The 15640-nt window shown below is 36.9% G+C and overlaps 1 pseudogene; it reads right to left on the bottom strand.

Annotated features, from left to right (window-relative positions):
* Positions 1-8227: 8227 nt before the first annotated feature.
* LOC147001563 (large ribosomal subunit protein uL10 pseudogene) lies at positions 8228-9313 on the bottom strand (annotated as a pseudogene).
* Between the last annotated feature and the right edge of the window lie 6327 nt (positions 9314-15640).

The raw sequence follows: 15640 nt of genomic DNA, 5'->3' as shown, positions 1-15640 counted from the left end.
TGGAAGCTGATTATGGGATGGATCCCTGGATATGGCAGTCTTTAGATGGTCCATCCTTTCGTCACAGCTCCAAACTTTATCTCTGTAATTCGTTCCATGGGTGTTTTGTTCCCAATTCTAAGAAGGGGCACAGTGTCCACACTTTGGTCTTTGTTATTCTTGAGTTTCATGCGTTTAACAAAATAATTACCGTGGTTAAAAGAAGTTTCGTCTAAATTGATGCCATGACTAGAGATATACTTGTTGTCCACACTATTAGTCAGAATGAGAACAAGCTATTGTGTCCTTTTTTTAAAGCTATTAATGATATGCTTACTATAGTGTAGTCTAAGAGTGGTGCTTTTGAGTTTCTAGTTCATGTTGAGGAAACTGAAAGAGAAAACATTAAAAAAGAAAAACTCATCCTGACAATTAACACAAAGAATATAAGCGAGAAGGAAAAAAATAGATGCCTCTAACCTAAACTGACATTAAGAGCAGAATTTGGCCATGGTTCTTAAATCAAGGAATTAACTAGAAGTAAACAAACTGGAACTCAACTGAGTCTTTAAGATAAACACATTTCATAATGTTGTTGCACCTACAGGTTGCAGATCTCTTTAGCTCTTTGGATACTTTCTCTAGCTCCTCCATTGTGGCCGTGTGATCCATCCAATAGCTGACTGTGAGCATCCACTTCTGTGTTTGCTAGGCCCCGGCCTAGTCTCACAAGAGACAGCTATATCAGGCAATCACTGGAAAGAGAGGCCCATTGGACACGCAAACTTTATATGCCTCAGTACAGGGGAACGCCAGGGCCAAAAAGTGGGAATGGGTGGGTAGGGGAGTGGGGTGGGGGAGGGTATGGGGGACTTTTGGGATAGCATTGGAAATGTAATTGAGGAAAATACATAATAAAAAAATCAAAATCAAAATAAATAAATAATAAAAAAAAGATAAACACATTTAAAAAAATAAAATCAGAGTGGAAGATACTAAGTATGCCTGGTGATATGAATCTGGACAAATCAAACTTTTTGCTCTAGATTTGTGCCAGAAAGTAGGGTATCCACTCCTAGAAAGACAACCTATGTCTTGACTATCTTTGTGCAACCAGAGATAAGATTTCTAGGAATGGCAGAACAGAGGTTGATGGATGGATATTGACATATATGTATGTGCATTAATATTTGTTCATACTTAAGTGATTACCACTTTCCAAAAGGCATTTTTACTTGGTTGCTATTTGGTCACTGCTGTAACTTCAGTTGTTTGAAAAAATATTTTACATGCATCACTAGACAATGAGCTGTGCCACTGTGTGTTGTTCTACTATGAAATGTGATTATAAGGTCTATGTGATATTGTCCTGTTACCAGCCAATGGAGTATTTGTGAGGTGTCTGATGATTTAGGAAGTGGCGACTATTGGAAGGAAATTTCATTCTCAACTGCCTTGAAGTACACAGGTTTCCTATGCCAATTATTCTCATATGACCCTTAATTCACCACTGTTCCAAAGGTAACGAGGCCAGGTGGACACAGACTAAAAACCCCTGAAACTCTGAACCATTACATCTTTATTCTTTTCAAGTAGTTTACAACAGTTGTTTACCACAGCAGTGGAAAGCCGACTAACATTGAAATATGGCTTTCAGGGTTATAAGTTAACAAATGGTACAGAATAGTATATAAATGTGGTTACAAAACAAATGCATCTACAGAGATCTACACGTAAGTCCAAGAACACTACTCTGAATAAGTCTGGATAGATGTAGAGATTTTCAGTATATTTGAACTCTATTTGCTTTAGTAGGCTTTTCTTAACCCCAAAATTTTGCAAATTACATGAATGCATTTGGCTGCAGCTAGTTTACCTCCTACTAAAGTGACAGGCTTGATTAGTAAGTTTGCCCTTTATCTATAAGGTTTCTATTTGTCTATGATTTCACAGTAAGAGATTCTGATGAATGGTGCAATTAACCTTCCTATTATTAAAACAATTAATTGCAAAAATTAAAGACATGACAGGGACAAAATATTAATGCATAAATTATTAGGTTCAGAAATTATAATTATTAATCCATGTACAATAATTGTGGCATAAACAATGAAGGAATTATATCCTAAAATCTGTGATTGAATGCTTTTTTTTCCACTTCATTTTTGTATAAAATATTGAATATTTTGCATTGGGCACATGATGTAGATGAGAATTGCTGTCAGCTAGCTACTGCCAGTATGTAACCTAAGATCATATAAAAATTAGTGCTAGCTAACCAATTTTTAAAAATATGCACATAAATGAATGTTCCACAAAATAAAGTCTTTCAAAAATTTGAGAAACAAATTATGGCATGTAGATGCTGACCACAAAATTGTGACTTTCCCCCTATCAGTCTATAGTTAGTAGAAATGGGTTTGGTGCATGTGAATACTGCTGACCCAGCATCACAAGATTTCAAACGATAAACTATTTTGCTTCATGGGACACATAACAATTATTTCATTAAACATCAGTTTGGAGAGAGTAAAACAAAATAGCTCAGACTCATTCTTTTCTAAAGTTTTGTAATAAACATAGAACGGATGAGGAGAAATACTTAAATATGTAAAAATTCATAATTGCTAGCCCTACTCATTGTGTTTAGGTTGCCCTGATATTGTGAATGTTATGATGTTTGCGATAATCTGCAGTGATAGTGTGTAGCTTCCTCACCTCTGAATGCAAACCTCCCTTCCTAGAGAAAGGAGAAATTCATAAGATTTAGAAATTCAGAAGTAACAAGATTCATGCCGCCAGTCCCCAAAGTCATAGAAGCAGTAAAGAATTGTAAAATGAACCTGTAGAGGTGCCTGGCAGATGGGCAGCAAGATCCATCTAGAACTGAGACTAAGTTCCACTCAGTTTGACCAATACTTCACCGGATTCCAGTTATGCAGCTGCCCCTCATGCCTTCCTGTTCCTATGAACAATCTCAATACTGATGGATTTTCCAAACTACTCTTGGGTGGAGACATTTTATGGTCTATCATTTCTTCCCGTAGAAAATTCCTCAATATTGCTCAAAGAATTAGTGCCCTGCATCTCTCAGCATTTAAAACCTGGACTTAATGGAAAAATTAACTTTGATTTTAAGTCCATTATAATTAGTTCAACTTGATTCTTCATATGTAATAGTTGAAGTTACAGAACTTTTTGATATAGATGCATCACTGAATGGACTATAGTATTCCCAATAGAAATGGTCACTTGTAACTCCTTACATGGATAGAAACTTGGATCAAAGCTAGTGACAGTTCTTAGGTTCATGTCATAGCCTTACATTTTTCTATTTTATCTTTTTAACTCCATGTGTAATAGATTGTGTGCATGCATATGTGTGTGTGTGTATTGACATGAATTATCATATATCTTCAGGACTTGATCTTAATCTTTTATATTTGGAAGCAGATTATATTTTTTGCTAATATTATATCAGATCACTTGGACTGAATGGTTCCCAGGATTCTCTTTTCTCTGCCTTCCATCTCATTGTAGGAGGGACAGGATAGCAGTACATGGCTTTATATGGGTTTTGGGGATTCAACTCAGGTCTTAATGCTTGCTTGGCAAGTGCTTCTACCAATTGCATACTATAATTTATTATGAAGATTTTTCCTTACATTTATTTTTACATGATGAAATTTGTTTGTTGGTTTTTTTTACCCAAAATGTTCTGTTTTGAGTGACTTGATAATGACCATATACACCAACATAAGTTCTGTATGAAGGCTGCTTAAAATTCTATTGAAAGCAGGAAAAATAACTGTTTTCTGTAGTACTATTCAAATATTCTACAAGTCAGCCATGTCAAAATCTGATACCTTTCAAAATGATACAACAATTTTGTAGTAATAGTATTTGATGGATTGTTTTGTCAAAGGAAAATGGGACAAAAGTGCTCTGAAAATATAGTAAGAAACATAATAGGCAGTAAAATAGGTATTTTTAGTAAGAAGAGGAGCTAAGGCATTTCTCAAATACATGGAGAGATGAGCAGGGATATAGACAGGTAGGTAAGTTGTATTTTCATATGTTTTCTAATACGCTTTTTATGAAATATACAGAAAAATCTGCATAAAATTAATTAAATATTCAGTAACTAAATCTTCTGTTTTGTACTACCTATATAACACAGAACTGGCCTACACACAGAACTGAAAGACATTTCTTCTTTGGATAGCATTTGCAAGTGCTTCTCCTCTTCCTGTTCCTCCTCCTTGTCTTCTTAATTGCCTTAGTATATTGAAATATATTATAAAATATATATGATAATTATTCAAGGAAATCAAGAATACCCAAATTTATTAAAAGAGAACATTCAATAGCCCTAATTGTTATTCATGCAAATTATATATTTTATTTCAGATAGAAATTATTATTTTCTGATGCTAACATTTCTAGTGTATGACAAAAGCTATATATATTCATTGCCCTAATATGGCTGAGTGTATGATGAAGAGATAGCATAAACAGGTACAATATATGGTTCCTGGGACTTTTTGTTTAATGGTGTGGCTAAAACACAAATAAATATTGATCTACTTGACTTAGTGTAAACTCTTTGCTGGAAAATAATAAAACTAATTTCTAGGTAATGTACAAAGAATACACTCAATTATTTTCTTCTGAATACATTAAAGTGGAAAGGAAAGTAAAATATATATTTCTAGTTAAATAGTTGCAAATTTTATTTCTTATATAAAGTTCAAATTTTATGTAGGTTAGCTTATATTTGGTATTGTGGGAGATAGAAATTTAATAAGCAGACTTAATTTAAATATCTTCTTTTTAGAAAAATTTCTACCTGTTTCCTTTCCTGCAGTGTTTTATCAAGCAAAGTGATATATATATAAACTTTATAGGAAAGCCTCATCTTTTACATCTTTTATTTTCAGGAAATATGGCTGATTGGAAAAAGACCAACATTCTAGCATTGATTTTAAGGACCATTAATGAAATTGTGAAAAAGTTTCAAGATACAATTTTATATCTAAAAACAGAGGTGATTTATTCAATGTCTTCCATAGCAACAAAATATATAAACAGTCTTTTTATAAATGACTTCTAAGCTTGTGGAGACTGGGTACATTCAAAATATTCAACGTTTGCTAGGGGGCTGAAGATACCAGAGAGTATACTGGTCTAGTGCATTTGCTGCCAGAATTCAATTTTGTACATGAGGACTGCTTTCTTCACTTATGAGTGCAAATTAATTTATTGAAGCTTATTCAATGATAGGTGATCAGCTTTCAGTAAATTCTTTTAAATTTGATATTAACATAACTGGACTGTCTTGACTGTTGACTGTCTGGTGAAATATCGAAGTATTTTTGGGATAGCCAACATGAAACTTAAGTGTGCTCAAATTAACTATTACATATATGGTTCCATAAAGAAATCAAACTAGATGCTAAATAAAAAATTAATATCTTAGATCATTGTTTATCATTTTCAACTTGTATAAATAATAAAGGTTTTGAAAGTAAATCAATTGGTTATTTTATCAAACAGAAAATATTATCAAAATTTAGGTGATACTTCTTTACACACACTTTGGTTCCCAGTAAATAAACAGAAGTAAAAGAACATTGATGATGAACTTCCAACATTCTTCATCCTTAATTGTTTAATATCCTTTTTTTTTGTTGTTGTTTAAATCTCAGAAAATTTCTAAAATTCACTGTGCTTGTGAGCACTGTCATGACCTTGTCTGTTTACTTAAATCTATAAAATAATGATTTCTTATTAATCTAAGATTATCTTTGTTAAATATTATGCCATGTTTTTCAAAATCAGATCATGCAGTAAATACATGTTGATTACAATCTGGTTCAAAACTGAATCATTACACACACACACACACTCACACACACACACTCACACACACATACTCAACACACACAAACACTCACACACACACTCACACACACATACACACACACACACTCAGTTTCTTAGTTTCAAGATTTTATTAATAAGAAAAAATTTCACACAAAAGATTTTAAAGAAATGTCATTCATTATAGGCAATGGTTGAAAAGTATGACATGGTTAGCATTCTACAAATATGTAATCTTGTTACATTCTGAAATGTTATAATGCTGTGCCCTTTTCTAAAATACAGTTTACTAGAGCATGGCAGGAAGAAGGCAGGAGGCCAAAAAGTGGAACAGGCAATTATATGATGTAAGTTATTTTTCTCATTTTCAAAATGAAAATTTTTCTGACTTGAAATCTGATCTTTAACATAATCCGCTATGCCCTGCACCCTTATGGACACAGAAAATTTAATTGTCAGGCTTTACTGAACCCATCTATTTAATTGTTTTTCCTTGAATAGTTTTAAAATTTTTTAATTGATGTGATTTCTCCAGCTGTTAACTGAAGTGATTGAAGTCTCCCTCCTAGTATTTCCTTTGTAACTTCTGAAGCCTGTCTGAATACAATAGATGCAGCAATGAGCTGTTGAAACTGTTTTGTGCGTATTGTTTACTGCAGACCCTCCTTCTTTGATCGGAATTTGTTGAGACCATTTATCTGATGATATGAAAACATCTGTGCTGAAGAAAAAGAACAAAACGAAACAAAACAAAACCAAAAAAACCTCAAAAAAGTATTTTGTTCTTCTCCGTATCAAACTGAAATGACAGGAAGTGTGACTTCTAGAATTTCATTTACATCTAGAAAATGCTCATTTAAATATTCCTTTGGTCAGAGAGTCTAATACCTGAGCTAGATTGGGCTTAGAACCAAATCAATTTGAAAGTTAAGTGTTATTAAAACTCAGCCAGTTTTATTAAAACCTATTTTCTTTTCTGAAAGCTTCAAATAGAACTATTCTTAAATATTTTCTTGATTTAGTATTTAAAAATCATTGTTCCAATATTCTCATACTTTGAAACAATTCCTCTTTAATCTAAGAAAAGGGGAGATATGTCAGATGCAATATGAATAGTTAGCTAAAAAGTAATCATGATGATGTCCATGTTAAGAATTGGGGTAAAGACAAAGTAGTTAAGGATCTAGTATACTGAAGGACATGTGTTCCATTTTAGAACAACACAAGGACACTAAGAGATTTGTGATTAATATGTGTGTTTCAAACAAAATCATGCCCTTCTCTGTATTGTAAATGTTTTTGGAGCTTCCAACCTTAACAAGTGTCCTCATGAATTATTGAGTTATGTATTAAGTGTTATCTGTTACATAAACAATATCTTTAATTACATATTCACATATATATTCACATATATGTATATATTCATGTATATGTACATATACATATATATGAAGGAAGAGAGAGAAATTCAAAATGTACCAATTCTATCAATTATTGATTAATCAATAAATATGTAATAAACATTTCTTCCATAAAAGCTAACAAGAGCTTTTATGAAACTTGCCTGACCCTTACCTCAAGGCCCTTGAAAAATCCACATCAGAGAATTCAAACAAAGTGAGCAAATCAGAGCATGATCACATGGGAAATATTAAAAGGTAAGAAAACAACACAACTGTAAAATAAAGATGTTTAGTAACTCTGGATAAATTCAGTAGATGGAGACTATTACGCTAAAATACAACAAATCAAAACACTCAGGCATATTGGATTTATTTACAAAACAATTTCTACACCTGAGACTCAAGGAACATTGTAATAAGGAGGTGGAGGATAAATAGATTAAAGAGTCAAGTCAGGAATTGAGCTGTGAGGGTGAGACTCATAGAAATGCTGGAAGCTATACCTACAGCATCTCACCAACATGACTGCCTTAGCATGATGTGAATAATGACAGCAATAGTCATGCCAAACAGTACACAGAAAAGCCTCACATTAGAACTCAGTCATTTGCAAATCTGTAGGCAACTTAGGAATTCATGGAGCAGGAGAAAAATCTTTCCCTGGGAAAAGGACCTTAATTGATAATCCATTACCAAATGGTCAGGCCCTAAAAATAAATGTATACACAAATAAGATTATGTAGATTGAGCAGGTTGCACACACACACACACACACAAACACACTCATATGGAAATGTATATGGGAATAAAGGAAGAAAATGATATAATTTTATTCTACTATATTAAGTCAAACAAAAACTCTGAAGTACTACATGCCCCAGGTTATGTACTGAATAGAAATACAATGATTTAAACTTCATTTGATAGCAAACAAGGATACTCAACTCCATTTTTTTTTAAGAGAAGTAAGCCTTTATTTCCATCTTTCTCAAATTAAGCAGGCTGACTTGGTTGCTTTGAGGGAATTAGTCGAAGCGACCGAATCCCATATCCTCATCTGATTCCTCCGACTCTTCCTTTGCTTCAGCTTTGGCAGGGGCTGCAGCAGCCGCAGGGGCAGCAGTGGTGGCAGCAGCTGCAGGGGCAGCAGCTGCAAATGCAGATGGATCAGCCAGGAAGGCCTTGACCTTTTCAGCAGTGGGAAGGTGTACTCAGTTTCCACAGACAATGCCAGGACGCGCTTGTACCCATTGATGATGGAGTGTGGCACCGAGGCAACAGTCGGGTACCCAGTCTGCAGACACACACTGGCCACGTTGCGGACACCCTCCAGGAAGCGAGAGTGCAGGGCCTGCTCTGTGATGTCGAGCACTTCTGGGTTATAAATGCTGCCGTTGTCAAACACCTGCTGGATGATCAGCCCGAAGGAGAAAGGGGAGATGTTCAGCATGTTCAGCAGTGTGGCCTCGCTGGCTCCCACCTTGTCTCCAGTCTTTATCAGCTGCACGTCACTCAGAATTTCAATGGTACCTCTGGAGATTTTCGTGGTGATGCCCAAAGCCTGGAAGAAGGAGGTCTTCTCGGGCCCCAGACCAGTGTTCTGAGCTGGCACAGTGACCTCACACGGGGCGATGGCACCAGCACGAGCAGCAGCTGGCACCTTATTGGCCAACAGCATATCCCGAATCTCAGTGAGGTCCTCCTTGGTGAACACGAAGCCCACGTTCCCCCGGATGTGAGGCAGCAGTTTCTCCAGAGCTGGGTTGTTCTCCAGGTGGCCCCTGATGGCCTTGCGCATCATGGTGTTCTTGCCCATCAGCACCACGGCCTTCCCTCAGAGGGACATGCGAATCTGCTGCATCTGCTTGGAGCCCACGTTGTCTGCTCCCACAATGAAGCATTTTGGGTAATCATCCAAAAGTTGGATGATCTTGAGGAAGTAGTTGGACTTCCAGGTCGCCCTGTCTTCCCTGGGCATCACGGCGGTGCGTCAGGAATTGCCACGCGGGGTTTAAAGACGATGTCACTCCAACGAGGACGCCTGGCGAGAGAGCACTCAACTCCATTTACTATGTGTACTACCCAATTTCTAGCAGAATAACATACATTTTAGGATGAAATAACTTCCCAAGAAACATATAATAAAAATTTCTTTTTTTTTTTTTTTTTTTTTTTTTTTGGTTTTTTTCGAGACAGGGTTTCTCTGTATAGCCCTGGCTGTCCTGGAACTCACTTTGTAATAATATAGTCCATCTGACTTATTCTGCTCTTTGTATATTGTTTTGCAATTTCAAGCAGACATGTTAATCATTACTTATAAGATTTTCATTTCTTTGATATTTATTTTAATATTCGTTGTTAGTACTAAATGTAGGTGGCTGTTCTTATATTGAGTTGCTTGCAATAGAAAATATATACTCCAGAGTCTGCTTCTCCAGATAATCTCACCTATGATATGGATGCTGGTCACACACTAAGTCTAAGACTCTTATACACTGGGACTGAAACATAAGGCATGATTGCCTACAGGTCCCAGAGGTCAAAAGAGGTGAATAGCTCCTAAGAAATACCAAAGGACCCTTGTGTGACACAGTATTCTCCTCAAACATGAACCCTACTAATGGATAAACATATCATCCCAATATATCCAAGGCCATAAACGCAATTCAGTAAAGGCTCCCGAGGATAGCAGTGTCGTGTTAATCTTTGAGAATCACAGTTTCCTTGTCGCCAAGCAAGAAAATGGTTAATATGAAAACAGCAAAATATCTCAGTTCTTCCTGAAACTTACTAAAACCAGGAAGAAAACGTCTCCTTAAAATGATTAGTCAGAATTTCAGGGTATGTAGCTGAGTGAGAAAAGGGTAGAGCCAAAGACTAATTTGAATGAGAAAATCTGAGAACAAGAACAAGACCTCATTTAAGTTTATCGTGTGCCTAAAGAAAGAGAATAGCAGTCCATGCTAACAAGGCTGGGGATACACCAAAGGATTAACTACACACAGCTCCCTACGATCAACTATTGCCTTTGCTGTCAAGTGAGTATCTTAGTTTTAATATAAAAAAGTTATTAATTAGAGACAGAAGATGTCAGAACCCAGGCTTGCATCGAAACTATGGCAAGTTAACAGCTGTAGCTTAATGTATTGTGGGATATAATTGATATCGTACCAGTAGAAGGTGGAGATACACAGATTCCTGGAGCTCATAGACAGCTAGTTTAGACAAATAAATGAGTACCACATTCTTGAAAATCCTTGTAGCAAGGAAAGAAAGAAAAAAGTGGGGGGAGGAAGGAAGGAAAGAAGGAAGGAAGGAAGGAAGGAAGGAAGGAAGGAAGGAAGGAAGGAAGGAAGGAAGGAAGGGGATCAATTTTGTATCAAATCTGATCCCATTTCCTCCCCTCCAAACACATAATGCAGGGACACACACACACACACAAACCCACATGCTCATGTGCACATACATGCATACAGATATAAACGTGTATACATAGAAATCACAGACAATGACATTTTTGTGAAGTTTTAGAAAATCTTAAAATACTTAGCCTTGGTTTTAAAATAACATACCCCAAGTTATTGTGGGTTGCTGGAATGTGAATAATGGTACTGTTTTAGAGAGATGAGGAAATGTTGAATAATATTATTAATGGTTAATGATTATTGTTTGAGAAGAGAGAAAATTTACTTAACCATTTGTTAGAGGTGAAAGAAGAAACTTCAGTGTCGGTTAAATTTGAGAAAACAATAAAAAATTAGATGTATTTAGAAAATCATCATATAGCATGTTTGTCCAACAAATTACAGAGTTTATTGTGAGATCTATATCAAATTAAGAAGTTTCCTATCCCCAAATATATACTTATATATTTATGTGTGCAAGCATGTAGCACTTCTAGTGGCAGGACGGTATCATGCCTGTTAGGTAATTCACTTTAAAAAAAAAAATCACTAAATCTCTTTATATCTCTAATTAACAATTTCTAACTTTGCTAATGAAAATAAATTGTTTTGAGTATTTAAATTACTACAAAATCTCTCTCTCTCTCTCTCTCTCTCTCTCTCTCTCTCTCTCTCTCTTTCTGTGTAGTGTGTGTGTGTGTGTGTGTGTGTGTGTAAAACTGCCCATTTTTCATTCAGTTACAGATAGTATATATATGCTAACTCTTCTCAAAGTTTTATCTTTGGTTTACATAATTCCTTCCAGAGAAAATTCTTAATCTATATCTTCCACCTTTGAATTTTCTTACGTTGCTTATATTTATTGTGTTCCTTGCAAGACTGCCTCCATGATGTTCTTTGCTTAAAATTTCAGAGAAGTTATCCTTGAGAATTTTCACTAATGTTTAATGTCCCTTTAGTTATAATCCTTTATTAAATAATGTAATGAATATATTACTAACCCTTTATAATAACCCTTAATTGTTGCCACTGTTTGTACATACACACATTTATGAATACCCTCTTCCCATATTTGACTTGATCACTATTTAAGTTATCAAAGATATTAGCAAGGCTGATGTCTGCATTAAAGGCATATTGACTTTAGGTGAGAAGGAAAGGAAAAGCAAGAAATATTAGTGTGCTTGTAGCATCTAGGGGATGTGAGGATCAGAATGACCAAAGCAGGAAAAGCAAAAGAAAGAGACCCATAGGCATTTGGAATGGAGTCCACTTCAAACTGATTATATTTTCTCTCTGAACTCTTAATGACTGGATAGCTGAAACGAAAATTTACTTGCATAATCACTGTCCTTTTATCTCTCTTTTACAAGGTGGATTAGATGCCTTTGTTTAAAAAGCAAAGTGACCACAAGTGAACACTTTCCTGGGAGACATGTGAATGATGACAGCCTTGAAAACAGCTCCTGTTCGGGAGCATTCAGGACGGTCTGCTTTCCGGTCTCCATGGAAAAACAACTTTGGAATAAACTAAATTTTGTAGTACCAAAGTATGAAATTTTAATAGATGATGCTAGGAGTCAAAATCGTTAATTATAAGTAGTCAGCCTTGGTTGTCAACTTGAATGGGTCTAGAAACATCTGAGAGGTGTATCTGTGAAGGGCTGTAAGGATAGGTTTTGGACAGAACTGACCCCCCAAAAAAACCAACAACAACAAAACAAACAAACAAACAAACAAAAAACCAAAAACTTGTGGGAACTAAAAGGGGCCAGGGGAAGAGGGTGAGGGAAGATAGCCCACATTTGGCCAGAGTTGCTCTGGGCAGGCGGGAGGGCTGCCAGACACTTTCGACTGGGCCCCAGGTAGGCATCAAAGCCACTGACACTACTCAACAGGGGTGGATGGTGGTTGGGGTGTGGACAAGGGGCAGTCCCTGATCCAGGCTCCAGGGTGATACCCTATAGAACCTGGGTTATGGGAGAGAGGGCTGAAGGAGAGAGGTTCCCACACAGGCAAGAGAAAGCACAGTGGGCCTTGATGAACAGAGACAGTCTATGGTTTTAGAGCTTTAATGTAGAAAGGCAGGAAGAAAGGAGAGAAGGTAAAAGAGAGAGACAGACTGGCCATGGCCAAGTGGAGAGAAGGGGGAAGGAGAGAAAGAAGAAAGGCTAGAGAGTAAGAGGGGGAGAGAGTAAGAGAGTGAGAGGAAAGAGGAGAGAGGAGAGTAAGGGGAGTAAGAGCAAGAGAGTGAGGAGGGGCCAAACAGCCCCTCTTATGATATGGTGTTATATTTATTGTTGCTAGGTAACTTGGGAGGAGTCTAGCCTGAAGGTCAGAAGCTTAGGACATTGCCTATGTGACTGCTAACCAGGCTTCTCTTGTTGGGGCTGAGGGGGCGGTAACTTCGAAAGGAGCCAGGGTTCCAGGAAACATGAGAGAACACCTTCTGTCCCATGTAGGTGAATTATCATCACCAGGTCCCAGGGTTCACCTCTCAACTCTACTGGAGACCGGACTGTTTCTGTATAGCCCAATGCCCAACAAAAACCTCCTTCAGAATATCTAGCACTTCCGGCACTGGCCCAGTATAAGAAGATCTGAGGGAAATAAAACTTCTTTATTTGCTTTGTCTGCTGTCTTTTCTTTCTTTATTGTAAGTACACCCTCTCTATTGCTCCTACCTTCTTTGAAAACAAAATCCAGATTTTTTTAGGTTACAAATGTACTTTATTTCTCTTTTTCTTTTAAATTTAATTTTAATTGTAATTCATTTTTTTACACTCCACATTCCATTCCTCATCCTCCATCCACTCTCAGACTGCTCCACATCCCAAACCTCCACCCCTCCCCACCTTGTCTACACGTGGATGCCCCCATCCCAACCCCCACCCCATCTGCCCTCTAAAGTCCATGGGGCCTCCAGTCTCTTCAGAGTTCGGTGTATCATCTCTGAATGAACACAGACCTGGAAGTCCTCTACTGTATGTCTGTTGGCAAGTCTTCATCACTCTTCAGGGTCTCCCATACCAGACTGAAACTGTAATGCATGCAGGCATGTGGATTGGGCAGCAAAGGATTTCTCAGCCTCCTCATTGTTCAGTTACCCATTTTTGAACTACACAGCCCCTAACACATAAGTAATTTACTAAATACCCTTGTACTGCTTAGACATTCTATTGTTTATGAAGTTCAGAGAACCCTGCTTTCAGTTACTCATTAGTGTTAAACAAAACTCCTGGGCAACTTTTATTTGGATGATGAGAGCAAGAAGGAAGTTATTAATTGATTGCTCTGACGTGGCTACTATTGTTCAGAAAAACTGGGTAAGCCTCTTGATACAGTGCCAAAATGCCTGATGTACTCTACACTTAGAATGTAATGCTTTTATTATGACTACTGATGTCAAAGATCTCTGTCAATGGGGAGGTATTTGTTTTTGTTGTTTTGTTGTTTGTTTTGTTTTGTTTTTAGTTCTGTTCAATTGAGTCTATGATGAGAGCTTGTGATTGAGGAAGCAGTTTACTTCAGAGCATCCAAGAAACAAGAAAGAAGGAGAAGAGAGAGGAAGAAGAATAAATCGCAATGATCTCCCCAAAATAGCTCACTAGGCCACATCTCCTAAAGCTTTGCTACCTACTTTCAATACTATCCCAAGCCAACAAGCAAGACTTCAGGAGAGTGATCTTTGTAGGGAGATTTGGGATAAAAAACCAGAATAATCTTGAATCTTCTGCCTGAATTATATGGAAAATTGTTTCTGCCAGACTAAAGATCTAAGAAAAGAAATTGCAAAGCTTCACAACTATTTCATATTGTTATTACCTATACTGGCCCATCAAAGAGTCATTTGCTTCACAACTAAGCAAGCCTTTTTTTTTGCATTTTATGTTGAATAAGCAGACAATAGATGGCATTCCCTCTGCAAAACACAAGAATTTCTGCCATGAGTCACCCCACTCCTTAGCATATGAGTGACAACAAGCAACCTAGGATCTGGAGGAAGACTTCTTTTGACAAAGATTCCCAGGTGACTCCTCTTATATCCACTCTAAGTAACTGCTTCTAATTTCTATCCCAACATACACACACACACACACACACACACACACACACACACACACACAATCATTCTATCATTAAAATCGTGATTTTAGTCCTACAACTCTGTATGAAAATCTTCCTTTTGCTGAGTCAGGCATGGCCCTGAGTGGTACCTTGGCTCCCATGAGATAAGAATAATCGCATTCTGCACATTTCTATAGCAAATTTGTCTTTATGTCTTCTTTAAATTTATATTCAGACAGAACCCTGGGGACCATGGCTGTAGATGGGTGGAATTTTGGAAAAGGGAATCCCCAGAGAGTGATGGCTCAGCTCTCACCCATCACAAAATAGTACTCAGAAATCTCCTTTGAAGGAGAATGAGAGAGAATGTTAGAGGGAAGAATGTGAAGTCAAAAGAAAGATCTTTTCAATTCTTGTGAACGGTATTTGTGCTGTGTCCCAAGCTGTACAGTTTCACAAGCTTTTTCTAGGTGACAATAAAGCAAGTCTACACAGTCTGTGGTAAGGACCTCTCCATCTTTATTGTTTGGTTCTTCGTGTGTCTTTTACAGATGTGTTTGAATGGAAAAATAACGCATGCTATTGTAGATCACAATAGAGTATTAGTTTTATTTTTGGGAGTGAGTTCAGTCTTTCTGACCCCATACACCTTGAATAATTCCATCTCAAAGTGCTCTTTGTGATGAGAGAGGCAGTGCCAAATGTCCTTCCCATATTTGATAGCTAAACCCACAGTTCTTTGTGAATCTTCATTCTGTGGTGAATGCATGTCCTCACGCTACAAAATTGTTTTCATACTGTGAACAATCCACTATATAAAGTCTAATACAAACAATGATAAGCTCCAAGAGTTGGGTATATGGCAGTAAGCACACACAAGGGTGCATCCATTTTCAGAACTAA

The sequence above is a fragment of the Mus caroli genome, unplaced genomic scaffold (assembly GCF_978045245.1).
Source record: "Mus caroli unplaced genomic scaffold, Mus_caroli_1 scaffold_13, whole genome shotgun sequence".
NCBI lineage: Eukaryota > Metazoa > Chordata > Mammalia > Rodentia > Muridae > Mus > Mus caroli.
The sequence above is the reverse complement of the archived record's forward strand: the minus strand, read 5'-3'. Positions and strand labels throughout refer to the sequence as shown.